Source organism: Sceloporus undulatus, chromosome 2 (genome assembly GCF_019175285.1).
Source record: "Sceloporus undulatus isolate JIND9_A2432 ecotype Alabama chromosome 2, SceUnd_v1.1, whole genome shotgun sequence".
Taxonomy (NCBI): domain Eukaryota; kingdom Metazoa; phylum Chordata; class Lepidosauria; order Squamata; family Phrynosomatidae; genus Sceloporus; species Sceloporus undulatus.
In genome coordinates, this window is record NC_056523.1 from 3,568,550 (window position 1) to 3,584,736 (window position 16,187).

Consider the following 16,187-nt stretch of genomic DNA (forward strand, 5'->3'; position numbering starts at 1 on the left):
GGTCTCTTCCAACTCTACGATTCTATGATTCTATGATTCTATAATATCTTAGGGGATTTCTTGAGGATGTCACTATTTCTAACTTCCATGCCTCACGTGATGAAGCCCAACTTGGTATTTGATTATAAAATTTACCTTTAATTTTATTCCATACTAGTAATAATGATTTTCTGATTACATGATTTTCAAATTCTTTATTAACAGCTAATCTCTTGTACCATAAATATCCATGCCATCCGTAAATTTTATTGAACCCTTCTAAATGTAATAATTTTTTGTCTTTAAGTGTTATCCAATCCACAATCCATAATAGGTCAAGTCGGACCCCTCCCTAGAAGCCAAGATGACTAAAGTGAGGATTAGACAATGCAATTATTAAATAGATTTGTAATTGATTGACTGAATGAACCCAAATGGTGCAGAGCAATGGCTCCTCTTCATCCTGGAGAGAAATGACCAGTGGGGTCCCACAATGTTCTGTCCTAGGTCCAGTGCTATTCAACATCTTTATCAATGACTTAGATGAAAGAATAGAGGGCATGCTTATCAAAATTGCAGATGATACCAAATTAGGAGGAATAGCCAAGACCCCAGAGGACAGGATCAAAATGAAAATGAGCTTAATAGATTAGAAAGCTAGAACAAAACTAACAAAATGAATCTCAACACAGAGAAATCTAACATAATGTACGTACTGTATATATTCATGTACTGTATAAGTCTAGAAATTTAGGTCAAAAAATGGACCCAAAAAACCTGAGGAGACTTATCCATGGGCCAATGTAAATATTGTATCTTAATATTTATTTAAAAGAAGGAGTATAATATGTGAAGCACCAATCCCCTCTACTCTCAAATCCATCCAGCTTTAAGAGTAAGCACAAAGAGTTATATCTGCTGGATTTTTGTAAGTTCTATGACATTGTTTTGCTTTGCTTCATCTTTTAGATCCATTGCTGCATGCCCCTAAATTTTATCCTCGACTTATCCACAGGTCATAGCAAAATCAATAATTTTGGCCCCAAAACTTGTCCTCGACTTATATATGAGGTCAACTTATAGTCGAGTATATACGATAGTTAGCAAAAATGAAATGCACAGATATAGGATGGGGAACAACTGGCTTAAGGAAACCATAATAATAATTTAATAATAATTTATTTTATTTATATATCACTATTCCAGAGATCATAGCGGTGAAAGGGATCTAGGAGTCCAAGTAGATCAAGGGAAGTAATAGTGCCACTCTATTCTGCTTTGGTCAGACCCCACCTGGAATATTGTGTCCAGTTCTGGACACCACAATTCAAAAACGATGTTGAGAAACTGGAGCATGTCCAGAAGAGGGCGACCAAAATGGTGAAGGTTCTGAAAATCATGCCTTATGAGGAAAAACTGGGGCTGTTCAGCCTTGACAAGAGAAGATTAAGAAGCATGTTGGTTTCCACCTCTGTGCCTGTTCAGTTCCAGCTTCCTATGACTCACAAGCCTCTTCCAAAATGCTGACTCTTCGATGGCTGCCTACCCTGAACTCTGGAACCCCCTCATCTGTCCCAGTTCCCCCGTGGTCACAATCCCATGGCATTTTATGACCAGAGTGCTTTGTGCTCTGACATGGTCAACATGGCGATCCCCTGCATATGTTTCTATGTGATTCTAAAGTTCCCATTGTTCAACTGATCGAAGTCACAAGACAACGTTCCTTACCACAACATGCTTCCAGGTGTGTGACTGGGAAAACTATGTGGTGTGTGGGGTTAGAGGGCATTACAAAGTGACCACCTGTTCCCTTAAGGAGCTTAGTTGAGACCATCTTCCCACTACAAAGCAATGTTCTTCTGCTGTTATTTTTCTTTTGTGTTCATTGTTACTCTAGACATTAAGTCAACCTTGGTGATTCCCATGAATGAGAGACCTCCACACAAGCCTTCCAGGCATCAACACGCCTGGGGGTGTCTTGCAAAACTCACGGGCCCTGCTTCCTGGGTTGAAATCAAAATCCAAATTAATCAGCGCGTCTCCCTCTTTTCCTACTGATTGTCTGTCGCACCCCCCCCCCCGTTTGGAATTTTCATCTCTGTACAAGTTCAGCAGATGCAACATCCATTTAAGCCAATTTGAGTCCAATTGCATCCTTAGCATACAGCACTACTTGAAACTTGTCCTCCCTGCTCTTCTAGTCTCTCAAAAAGACCTACTCAATCAAGTGCACTACCTGCCACCACACACATACTGCTGCTGCCTGCTAGCTTTTGGCCACATTTCGACTGCCTCTTCAGCACAAAGCCTTCTTCTTGAAACCTACACTACCACTTGCTCTGCATCAAGCATAGACCTCTTGCCTCACAGAAGGCACCAACAATCCCACCACTACCATTTTAGACATGAAAATGGATTAATCAAACAAGCAGAAAGCCTTACCACGACAGCCCATAATCCCACAGGTTCCTCCATGACCTTCAAGGGCTCATCCACTTTTCCATTTGGGCTGAAAATCAACTTCCAAGTATGAGACTGTTTAATGTTAGATTTTATACAAAATAAATGAATTTCCCATAAAATAGCAAGCATCCAGGGAAAGAGAGATCCTTACACAGAGAGGCACAGATCCCACACTGATCTCCTGCCATGATCCTGTCTTATGTGCAGGGCTCTCTGGTCAGGATCCAACAGGGCCCCACTCCTCCTGGGAGGCAAAGACCACGGCCACCTCCTCAAAAGGCACCACGGCCCTAACAGACAGCCAAAAGAAAAAACGGTTCTTGCTCCACACTGGCATCCAAGATGCGCTGCTTGGGACTGTGGGCAAAATGTCAGTGCTGACAAAGCAATCAAAGCGGCTTCTTACCTAATTTAAAACAGCACCCATATACGAAATATACTTTACATATACAAAACTCTGCTTAGCCGCTTTAACAAAGAATTACATATATTCAATTTAAAGTTAGTCTGTTAAAAACTCTTAATAACCAACCATCTAATGGGCCAGTGGTAGGCATAAACATCATACATAGAGTGGGGAGATTCATTTTGCTGTGCTGTGTCCTTCTATTCAGAAAGGGCTGCCCGAAGAGATCCCTCTTTAGTTTTTTTGAAGCTGTCTAGCTGGTTATTTGATGGATCTCCCGGCCTGCCATTCCACAGTCGGGCGTGGTTACAAAAAATGTTCTCTGGGAGGCTGCCGTTAGTCTGGCTCTTTAGAGGACTGCAATAACTTCCCCTCTCTATATATATAAAGTATAAAATACAAAGCAGTCTTATAGGCAGCGAAGTGAGAACTGGTTCTTCTTCCAACACCAGCATTGATCATTGTGAAACACGTTCTGATACACACAGGAGCCTTAGTCCATGACCTAATCTACAGCTTCGTAAAAGGAGGCTGGCCTTCCTTCTTTTTAAAGAAACATTACATCACACACTGAGGGGGAAAATGGCCAAAAGGTTTTATGCTTCAGGATTTGAACCAGGGGTTAGGGTAGGCAACGCAGATTGGGTTGGCATGTGAACTGTGGGAATATGCAGGATGGATGATGCTGTAACTTACAATACTGCCATGTGGACACCTTTTCGTGCTGTTTGTTTCTGGTTTATTTTATTATTTTTTCAGTTTTGGGGGGAAACTTGTGGAACATATTTTACGTGTATTATCACCCTCCATTTGGCGAGGGACATGTCAATTAGTTCTCTTTGTCAACTTTTCAATTAAAATGACCCAGTTTTCCTCTCAACTTAGCTTACACAGTGTACACATCTAGGGAGTGCCTTATAGTGATATGAAAAGCAGTATAGAAAGTAGGTCAGTATTGCTATTGCCTTGTTCTCATCATAATTAAAAAAACGGGATGTTTTGATTTCGGATTTCATGAATGGATGGGGGTTGGACTGGATGGCCCTTGTGGTATCCTCTTCCAACTCTATGATTTGAATCTTTCAATTGCTTCAAACTTAGTTCAAAGTGCAAAAAGGAGTTGCACTTCATTTAAACTCATCACCCATAGTTGTAGTGGTTTTGGGGTGGAATTAGGTCTGAAGACCAGGGTTGAATCCCCACTAATCCATGGACCCAATGCATGACCTAGGGAGTCACACTCTCTCGTTTCCGAGGAAGGCAAAAGGGACCACTTCCCCAAGAACAGGAAACCTCTGTGATAGGTTGTTCCAAATCTGGACGACCTGCCGGATAGATCCGTCAGCTTAAATTCATTAGACAGCTTTTAAAAAAGTCGGTCAAGACGGATCTCTTCGCAGGCTTTCCAGATTAACCATCCGGCCGGTTCCCAGGTTCCTGATTCCTCATTCTCCCGTGGCCCATCGTCGAGATGGTTGCGGGATCCACAGAGGGATATCTGTTTTAGTTTTAATTGCTTTGTTTCATCCTTGATATTAATATTTTTAATATGTTATACTATTTAAGACTGTCTTAAGGGGGGAGGGCTATTAAAGTGTTTGTAATCGTCATTTTGTATATTTTACTGTGTGAACGCCGGATTGTTTGCCAGAGGGCGGTCTACAAATACAATATTATAGTATTATATTATTAGTATTATTCTCTTAGTATTTTGAAATTTTCATCAGTTGGAAATAACCCTGAAGGCACCACAGCTACAACTCAGTGAAGGGGGAAAAGAAGTATGGGGCCAAATCTGCCTCCTTCCCAGTACTGTCTGGGAAAAAGGCAGGACTGCAGCCTCTTTACATGGCTGCCTATGTACTTCTTCAGCAATACCTTGCCATCTTAAACCAACAGTCTGCTGTTCCCTGGCACACATGTGGCAGTTTTGCATGTGTGAAATGTTGGCGATATGGTAACGGTGCTAGTCTTTAGAGAGGGACTGGAGAGTCAACTGCTGAGGGTTGGCTGCGTTTCCAGCCAATTTTAAAACAACACAGTATATTTAAATTGGTCATGTGCAGGGGTATGGAATATAACAAATTTTAAAACGATACTAATAAATAAATTATAATTTTTACAACAATATGCGAGAAGGTCATTGGACGTAAAATCATTTCATGGCCTAGGTCCTAGTAGGTTTATCTACAAAGAGATACCAGTGACAATCTTCATCCTGTGGCCAATAAACTTCTTATGTTCTCCAATTTGAGCTCATATTACCTGATGAAAACTGGCATTAAAAGAAATTTTCCCCACCCCTGCCTGAAACATCTGAGTGGCTGGCCTCTTCCTTGTAGGGGCCAACGATTGCCCTTTGGTTCTGCTGGTTCCTTGGAGCTCTCGAAGCTCCATTAGCCTCCCTCTGACTGCCCAGCTGCCTGGACACAAAGGGAGAGTGATTTGTCTGGACAAGGAAAGAGGATCGGAATATCATATCAACTCCCCTTTTGGGTCAAGAGAAAGTTAGGAGACACAAGGATGAGCCACCTCCTAACTCAAGAATAAGAAGTCTGAAGAACAGGGCTTCAACCTAGCGAAGAATGTTTGCATGTTTTTACAATTTTTAAAAATCCAAAGTAAAACTGAAACAAAGTTCTCCACTCAGCGCTAGAAGGATGTGATCTGGGAAATAAGAGGGGAACCCAACTGCTCCAGTCCTTCTTGTTCCAGGATTCCTTATCCTTGACCTGATCTGTTTCAGATGCACAAAAGAGGGAGGGGAGGCGACTGACGAATCTTGTTAGTGGATAGAATCATTTCAGCTTTGTGCGGAGAGACCAAGGCGGAGAGAGGGAATCCCAGCGTCACTCGGATGCTGTAGAAATAGCAATCTTTATTATCTAGTATTATTCTTATTATATTTATTATTATTTTATTATACTTATTATTATTATATTTCAGTGCTACCAATACATTCTTTACATTATATTTCATTATTAATACAATCTTGTAATACAATTATATCAAATGTATTGTATCAAGTTGTCTTACACAAAAAATATTCTGCGTTTGCATACATTTTATCTTCAGTCCTTCTTCGCACCTCTTTCTAGTTTACCTTTGTTCAAAACTCCCCCCCCCCCTTTCCCTCTTTACTTGCATTATTTTCGTGGCACTAATTGAGCTTTCTTTATAATTCCTCTTTCTCTCAAACGTCAGATATATTTGTATATCAGCCACGTCTAACTCTGTGTTTACACGATGTATGATTAAACGCTTTTACCATACTTGTTTCTTTTATCATACGCCTTGTAAATGATAAACCTTATATACTTTCAGTTTTCCTTACTCTTATTTTTGGTTATGAGGGTCTATTAGGTCATACTGATTTATAGGATTGTATGTTAGATCATCAGACAGAGAATTACACTAATTTAAGTTTAACATTTCCCAATAAGACTTTCTACACTTCTTCCTTTTACATGTGTACTAATTATCAATTTATCATATCAATGTAATCTTATACATCCTCATCTTATATTTCGACTCTTCAAGTGTCTGTCCTCTCTCTTCTTACCCGTTGTCTAATTCTAATGACATAAAATTTCCTCCATTTACACATACACGATCAAGCTGATTAACTAGTATATTATACCCTCCTTTATTAATTGTTGTTAAACATTGCAACGTATATCCTAGACCAATATTCCTTGCAAAAAAAATTACAAGTAGTGCATTTCCCACTCTTTATTTAGTTTTTTCCAACAATTCCTTTCGTTTTATAACACACAGCCCCAATTTCTGTTAACCATTCATCCATCGTGGGTTGGCCTCTCTATCTCTCCAGGTTCTTTGCCATATGTTATCCCTTGCCACAATTATAACCTACTAATTGATTTTAAAATGTTTTCTTCCTCCCTTTCTTCAATTATGTTTAATAAAAAAAGTTTCCGGCTTGTTGAATTTAATTTGGATATGTAAGATTGTTTGAATTAAGTTATGAACTTTTTCAGTAACACTTACGTTTGCAGGCCACCAATATGATATACATGATACAACTCTTCTATGACATTCCAACAGTTTACTTTTTATTTTGGTAATTTTGTATCTTGTTTGGAGATAACTGGTACCATCATCGGTGGCTCATTTTAATACAATTTTACCTTACATCCATGAATAATGTGACCTTTACATCCCGACCCCATAATCTTTCGCAATTTTTAATTTGATAGGAGGACTATCTCCCCCCTAGCCCCATTTAATCATGCTTTCGTTTGTAATTTATCTTCAGATCTCTTTTAATAATAAGAATATTTTAGGCAATTGTCATTTTTGATTTTTAAAATACTTTCTCCAATTCATTGTCCATATTGGTGATTGAGCCTTCAATTTTAAATCTATCTTAAATCTTTCTCTACCGCTTCTTTATGGAACCCTGCGCATTTATAACCCTTTCTTCTCGTTCTTTGCAGAATCTTAATTTGGTATTGGTCCTCCCATTTGATTATCATGCCCAAACAATGGCCTTTTCCGCCGGAGAGAAAGGTTGACCAGGGTGTTCCCACCAGAGCTTCTGTCCTGCGGCCAGGCTTATTTCAACTCTTATCAATGACCTGGAGGACAGCCATTAGAGCATACTTCATCCAAATTTGAGATGACAACAAATTTTTAGGTAGGAATAGGCTACTTACCCAGAGGACAGGATCAACATTCAAAATTACCTGAATAGACTAGAAGCTTGGGCCCAAAGCTCACCAAATGAAATTCAACAGGGAGAAATGCCAGGCTACTGCACTTCGGGTGGAAAAATGCAATACACAGATATAGAATGGGCGAACATGGCCTTGAATTTAAAACTACGTTGTTGTGAAAAGGGATCTAGGAGTCCACGTAGCCGATAAATTGCAATGGAGTCAACAGCTGCGATGCAGCAGCTAACAAGGCCAATGCCCAATTTTAGGCTGACAATAAAAGTCTAGTGTTAGATCAAGCGAGTCAGTAATTGTGTCCATGTACTCTATGCTCTGGTCAGGCTCCACCTGGAATATTGTGTCCATCTGGGCACCACAATTCAAAAGTCATTGATAAACTGGAGGTGTCCAGAGGGAGGTGACTCTAAACTGTGATTGACAGGTCTGGAAACCTTGCCCTATGAGGGACGGACCTCAGGGAGCTGGGGTGTTTACGCCTGGAGAACGAGAATGTTACGAGGTGAGAATATGATTAGCCCTGTTTAATATTTGAAAGGATGTCATGTGCAAGAGGGCGCAAGCTTGTTTTCTGCTGGTCAGAAACAGGACCGGAAGGAACCATGGATGCAAGCCCAGGAACAGCGATTCCATCTGAACATTAGGGTAGAATTTCCTGACAGTAAGGGCCCTGTCGACAGTTGGAACGCACTTCCTCGGAGTGTAGTGGAGTCTCTTCCTTGGAGGTATTTAAACAGAGGCTGGAGGCCATCTGTCAGGGATGCTTGATTTGGATTCCTGCATTGCCGTGGGGTTGGGACTGGATGGCGTATCTCCCCCACTGGTGGCATTTTTATGGTTTCTCTCCTGTGTGTAATCTCTGATGCTTCACAAGGGCTGACTGCTGAGAAAAACTATACCCACACTGCTGGCACATGTATGATTTCTCTCCTGTGTGGACTACCTGGTGCCTCACAAGATGTGACTTGTAAGCAAAACCTTTCCCACACTGTTGACATGTGTATGGTTTCTCTCCTGTGTGCACTCTCTGGTGGGACACAAGGGTTGACTGCCGAGAAAAACTATTCCCACACTGCTGGCATGTGTATGGTTTCTCTCCTGTGTGAACTGTCTGATGCTTCACTAGATCTGATTTGTAAGCAAAACCTTTCCCACACTGCTGGCATGTGTATGGTTTCTCTCCTATGTGCACCCTCTGATGCTTCGCAAGATCTGACTTGTAAGCAAAACCTTTTCCACATTGCTGGCATGTGTATGGTTTCTCTCCTGTGTGGAATGTCTGGTGTCTCACCAGAGCTGACTTTTGAGCAAAACCATTCCCACACCACTGGCATACGTATGGTTTCTCTCCTGTGTGGACTCTCTGGTGTCTCACAAGAGCTGACTTGCGAGCAAAGCATTTCTCACACTGCTGGCATGTGTATGGTTTCTCTCCTGCATGGACTATCTGATGGAACACAAGATCTGACTTGCGAGCAAAGCATTTCCCGCACTGCTGGCATTTGTATGGTTTCTCTCCTGTGTGGACTCTCAGGTGCCTCACAAGGTATGATTTGTGAGCAAAACCATTCCCACACTGTTGGCATGTGTATGGTTTCTCTCCTGTGTGGACTCTCTGATGGGACAAAAGGACTGAATTGTGAGCAAAACCTTTCCCACACTGCTGGCATGTGTACAGTTTCTCTCCTGTGTGGACTCTCTGATGTCTCACAAGGTCTGACATCTGAACAAAGCATTTTCTACACTGCTGGCATTCATACCATTTCTCTCCTGTGTGGTTTATCCAGTGGCTCACAAAATCTCTGTGCACTTTCAAATGTGCCATAAGTAGTGAATTATATGCAAAGCATTTCCCACAGTTCCAGCATTTGTGTGGTTTCCTTACTGTGTGAGCTTCTTGGTGGTTCACACTGTACAATTTATAATCAAAACCTTTCAGAGATATTTCATACCTAAAGTGTTGCTTTACACTGTGGGGCCTCTTCCAAGGCACAAGTGCCGTACTTTCAGGAAAATATTTTGCAGATGCATTGTGTTTGTAGGGCTTCTCTCTGATGTAACCTTCCTCTTCTGAATGTTGTGCTTGCTTAGTGAGTTCCAGTGTTTGCTTAGAACAACTTCCATACTTAGTACATACATATGTTTGCCTCCAGTTATCTGCTGTGAAGAAAAAAAAACAGAAAATAATTTCAAAGTATGGGAAATGGATTAAAGTCAAACAATCATCAAAACAAATGAATCATCAGAACAAAAGAGGAGATGCTATGCTCCCTCTTACGCTGTAGGTCCAGACTATCTGATAGCCTATATTTCACCTTAAGAACCTCCATTCCACCATAGAGTCATGCTGGAGGACCAGTAGATGCCTAGAGATGCCACCTCTGGAGGTCTTCCAGCATGAGTCTATGGACAACCTGAACCAGAAATATCAGGGATCATACTATATAAATAATTGGGGTTGTATAGATGGGTATAAAGAGCCGGCATGGGGACAGGGTTGGGGTGTGGCGGTGGCACATAATCCACCCAACTCTACCCCCACACCGGTGTGATGCTGCCCAAGCAACCACACAGCAGGCAGCATCACACTGCGTCTTCGTCGCAGCGTTTATACACATTGCGCTGAAAAAGAGGAGACAAGCCGCCACCACGGCAGCTAGGTCTCCTTTTCCACTGCGCAAAAAGGAGCTGCTTTTTGCAGCTTTTTTTCCTGGGACAATGGAAAGGCCAGATCAGGGCTATGGTGTGCGGTTGCCATGTCCTTGATCTGGTGCTTCCAGGGGCAGCTGTCAAGCCCCATTGTTTTGTGGATTTTTGATCATACTCACTTTGCTATACAGCTATCCCTGTATATGTTTTCTGGATGTGAAAACACTGCATTTTATCTGTCACAGGGGAAAGAGAGAACCAATGGACTACGACTTTACTGAGGTTTCTACTTAAACAAAGATAAAACTGGTTTTTTTAAACTTTTAAACTGGAACTGCACTGTGTTGTGATTGTGATTTTCAGCTCCCATGCAACTGCTGCTTCTGCCTTGATAAAGAATTGCTGGACAGGCAGTTACTCACAAAGAGGCTTTAAATCGTCAGGCTCAGATATTTACATTCATACAATCAAACTGCTCAGCCAGACGCCACTATACAAACTCCACCACACAGAGTATTCATCCCTCTCCCTTATATACACTTTTCCTCTTGGGGTTTTTGAGCCCTTCTCGCTCCTGAGGTGTCACCCGGTTTCCTGTCACCTGACAGCTGTGACATTGCAGAATTGAAGCCTGTTGGTTTCACCTCCTGTGCCTGTGTCATCAGCTTCCTATGACTCACAGCTCTTCAAATGCTGACTCTTGATGGCTGCTACCTGAACTCTGGTAACCCCATCATCTTTGTCCCAGTTCCCCCGTGGTCACATCCATGGCATTTTCTGGACCAGAGTGCTTTGTGCTCTGACATGGTCAACATGGCGATCCCTGGATATGTTTTCTATGTGATTTAAAGTTCATTGTTCAACGAAGTACAAGACACGTCCTTACACAACACTGCTTCCAGGTGTGTGACTGGGAAAATATGTGGTGTGTGGGGTAGAGGGCATTCAAAGTGACACCTGTTCCCCTTAAGGAGCTTAGTTGAGACACTATTCCCACTACAAAGCAATGTTTCTGCTGTTATTTTTCTTTTGTTGTTCATTTTGTTCTCTGACATGAAGTCAACCTCTGGTGATTCCATGAATGAGAGACCTCCAAAAGCTCCAGGCATCAACAGCCCTGGGGGGTCTTGCAAAGTCAGGGCCATGGCTTCCTGGGTTGAATCAATCCACATTTAATGCGGTCTCCCTCTTTTCCTACTGATGTTGTGCAGTTTTGGATTTTCATCTCTGTACAGGTCAGCAGCTGAACATCCTTTAAGCATGAGTCCAGTTGCATCCTTAGACACAGCACTACTTGAACTTGTCCTCTGCTCTTCAGTCTCTAAAAGATCCTCCATCAAGTGTAACCCTGCCACACACACTACTGCTGCTGCCTGCTAGCTTTTGGCACATTTCGCCTGCCTCTTCAGCAAAAGCCTTTCTGTCTTGAACCCTACTACCACTGTGCTGCATCAGCATAGCCTCTTGCCTCACAGAAGCACACAATCCCACCACTACATTTTAGAATGGAAATGATAATCAACAAGAGAAAGACAGCCCATAATCCCACAGGTTTCCTCCATGACCTTCAAGGGCTCATCCCTTTTCCATTTGGGCTGAATCACTTCAAAGTATTGTAGCTGTTAATGTTAGTATTTTATACATAAATGAATTTTAAAATAGAAAGCATCCAGGGAAAGAGAGATCCTTACCAAGAGAGGCCATGATCCCACTGATCTCTGCCATGATCTGTCTGTGCAGGGCTCTCTGGTCAGGATCCAACAGGGCCCACTCCTCCTGGGAGAAAGACACGGCCACCTCCTCAAAAGTCACCAGGCCCTAAAGACAGAAGAAAAAGGTTCTTGCTCACACTGGCATCAAGATGGCTGCTGACTGTGGCAATTTCTGCTACAAAGGCAATCAAAGCGGCTTACATATTTAAAACAGAACCCATATAGAATATATACTACATATACAAAACTATGTCTTAGCCGCTTTAAAAAAGAATTACATATATTACATTTTAAAGTTAGTCTGTTAAAAACTATTAATAACAACAATCTAATGGGCCAAGTGGTAGCATAATACATACATACATAGAGTGGGGAGCATTCATTTGTAGCTGTGTCATTCTATTCAGGAAAGGCCTGCCAGAAGAGATCCATCTTTACAGTTTTTTTTGAAGCTGTCTAAGCTGGTGATTTGATGGATCTCCTCCGGCAGGCCATTCCACAGTCTGGGAGTGGTTACAAAAAATGTTCTCTGGGAGGCTGCAGTTACTCTGGTCTTTAGAGACTGCAATAAATCCCCTCTCTATATATAAAGTATAAAATACAAAGAAGTCTTATAGGCAGCTGAAGTGAGACTGGTTCTTCTGCCAACACCAGCATGATCATTGTGAACAAGTTCTGATAACACAGGAGCCTTAGTCCATGACATACTCTACAGCTTCAGTAAAAGGAGGCTGGCTTTAAAGAAACATTACATCACAACTGAGGGGGAAAATGCCAAAGGTTTTATGCTTCAGGATTTGAACCAGGGTAGGCAACTGCAGATGGGGTTGGCAGGTGAAACGTGGGCATTTCAGTATGCCAGGAGGGATGATGCTGGCTCACTTCCAAATGCCACGCTGGACACTTTTCAGCTGCTGTTTCTGGTTTATTTTATTTATTTTTTCAGTTTTGGGGGGAAACTTGTGGAATTTTACGGTATATCACCCTCCAATTTGGCAGGGACATTGCCAATTAGTTCTCTTTTGTCCACTTTTTCAATTAAAATGACCCAGTTTCCTCCTCCCATTAGCTTACACACTGTAAACCTCTTAGGGAGTGCTTAAGTGATCTGAAAAGCAGTATAGAAATGTAGTAGCTATTGCTATTGCTTTGTTCTCATCATACTTACGGGATGCTTTGATTTGGATTTCCTGCATGGCAGGGGGTTGGACTGGATGGCCCTTGTGGTCTCTTCCAACTCTATGATTGAATACTTCAATTGCTGCAAACTTAGTTCAAAGTGCAAAAGGAGTTTGCACTCCATTAACTCCATCACCATAGTGTAGTGGTTTGAGTGTTGGATTAGGATTCTGGAGACCAGGGTTTGAATCCCCACTAAGCCATGGAACCCCAATGCATGACCTAGGGCAAGTCACACTCTCTCAGTTTCAGAGGAAGGCAAAGGGAAACACTCCCCCAGAACAGGAAACCTCTGTGATAGGTTGTCTTTTGAATTTTCATCAGTTGGAAATAACCTGAAGGCACACAGCTACAACTCAGTGAAGGGGAAAAGAAAGATGGGGCCAAATCTTGCCCTTCCCAGTACAGTCTGGGAAAAGCCAGTGACTGCAGCCTCTTTAAATGGCTGCATATGTACTTCTTCAGCAATAACCTTTGCCATCTTAACAACAGTCTGCTGTTCCCTGGGCACACATGTGGCAGTTTGCATGTGTGAAATGTTGGAGGATATGTTAAAGGTGCTAGAGAGGGACTGGAGAGTCAACTGCTGAGGGTCTGGCTGGTTTCCAGCCAATTTGAAAACAAACAGGATATAAATTGTCTGTGCAGGGTATGGATATAACAAATTTTAAAAGATTAATAATAAATAAATTAATAATACAACAATATGAGAGAAGGTCCATGGGACGTAAATCATTCATGGCCTAAGGTCCTAGTAGGTTTATCTACAAAGAGATACCAGATACAATCTTCATACGTGGCCAATAAAATTCTTATGTTCTCCAATTCTGAGCTAAATATTACCTGAAAACTGGCATTAAAAGCAATTTCCCCACCCCTGCCTGAAACATCCCTGAGTGGCATTGGCCATCTTCCTTGTAGAGGCAAACGATGGCCCTGGTTCTGCTGGTTCCTTGGCAGCTCCAGAAGCTCCAGTAGCCTCCCTCTGAATGCCAGCTGCTGGACACAAAGGGAGAGGGATTTGTTCTGGACCAAGGAAAGAGGATCGGAATATCTATCAACTCCCCTTTTGGGCTCAAGAGAAAGTTCAGAGAAAAAGGAGAGCAACTCTAACTCAAGAATAAGAAGGCTGAAGACACAGGGCTTCAAACCTAGAGAAGAAGTTTGCATGTTTTTACAATTTTTAAAAATCCAAAGTAAACTGAAACAAAGTTCTCCACTAGCGCTGAGAAGGATGTGATCTGGGAAAAGAGGAACCCAAGCTGCTCCAGTCCTCTTGTTCCAGGATTCCTTCTCCTTACCTGATCTGGTTCAGATGCACCACAAAGAGGAGGAGGCGACTGAGTCCTTGTTAGTGGAATCATTTCAGCTTCTGTGGGAGAGACCAAGGCGGAGAGGAATCCAGTCACATCGGCTGCTGTTAGAAATAGCAATCTTTATTATTATTATTATTATTATTATTATTATTATTATTATTATTATTATTATTATTATTATTTCAGTGCTTACCAACTACATTCTACATTATATTTCATTATAATACAATACATTGTAATACAATATATCAAGGTATTGTATCAAGTTGTCTTACACAAAAAATTATTCTGCGTTTGCATACATTTATCTTCAGTCCTTCTTCGCACCTCTTTCTCGTTTTACCTTTGTTCAAACTCCCCCCCCCCTTTCCCCTCTTTACTTGTATTTATTTCGTTTGGCACTTAATTGAGCTATTCTTTATAATTCCTTTTCTCTCAAACAGTCAGATATATTTGCTATACTCAGCAAGTCTAATCTGTGTTTAAAAGTGTATGTATTAAACTTTTACATACTTGTTTCTTATATCATAGCCTGTACATGATAACACTTATATACTTTCAGTTTCTCCTTACTATTATTTTTGGTATGAGGGCTCTATAGAATACTGATATAGGATTGTATGTTAGATCATCAGACAGAATTACTACTAATTTAAGTTAACATTTTCCCAATAAAGACTTTCTACACTTATTTCCTTTTCCCATTGTGTATAATATCCATTTATCATATCAATATAATCTTATACATCATCATCTTACATTTCGACTCTTTCAAGTGTCTGTCCTCTTCTTCTTACCAGTTGTCTAATTCTAATGACATAAAATTTCCTACATTTACACATACAGATAAAGGCTGATTATTACTACGTTATATTATCACACCTCTTATATAATTTGTGTTAAACATTTCAACGTTACTATCCTATGACCAATATTCCTTGCAAAATACAATTAGTGCATCCCACTCTTTATTAGTTTTTTCAAACCAATTTCCTTTCGTTAAACAGCAATTTCTTTAACCAGTCATCCATCGATGGTGCCTCTCTATCTCTCCAGTTCTTTGCATATGTTATCCTTGCCACAATTATTAAATATAATATGATTTTAAAATGTTTTCTTTCCTCCCTTTCTTCAATTATGTTTAATAAAAAAAGTTTCCGGCTTGAATTTAATTTGGATATGTAAGATTGTTTGAATAATGTTATGAACTTTTTTTCCAGTATACGCTTACTTTTTTGCAGGTCCACCATATATGATATAATGATCCAACTCTTCTATGACATTTCCAACAGTTTTCTTTTTTCTTTTTGTTAATTTTTGTTATCTTGTTTGGAGAGAGGTACCATCATCGGTGGATCATTTTATATACATTTTTCCTTACATCCATTGATAATGTGAACTTTACATCCCGACCCCATAATCTTTCCCAATTTTCTAATTTGATAGGATGACCTATATTCCTAGCCCATTTAATCATGCTTTTGTTTGTAATTTCATCTTCAGATTCTCTTTTTAATAATAAAGAATATAGTTTAGAAATTGTAGATTTGTTTGATTTTAAAATAATTTCATCCAATTCATTGTCAATATTGGTGATGCCTTCTAATTTTAAATCTATCTTAAATCTTTCTTTACGCTCTCTATATGGAAACCCTGAGCATTTATCACCCTTTTCTTCTAGTTCTTTGTCAGATCTTAATTTCGGTATTTGGTCCTCCCATTTGATTAAATCATGCTCAACAATGGCTCTTTTTCAGCCTGGAGAGAAGTGACCAGTGGGGTCCCACAG

At 40.7% G+C, this 16,187-nt stretch overlaps 1 pseudogene; it reads right to left on the reverse strand.

Annotated features, from left to right (window-relative positions):
• The window catches only part of LOC121923057, a 47,138-nt pseudogene that overhangs the window by 7,226 nt on the left and 23,725 nt on the right, over nucleotides 1-16,187 (reverse strand).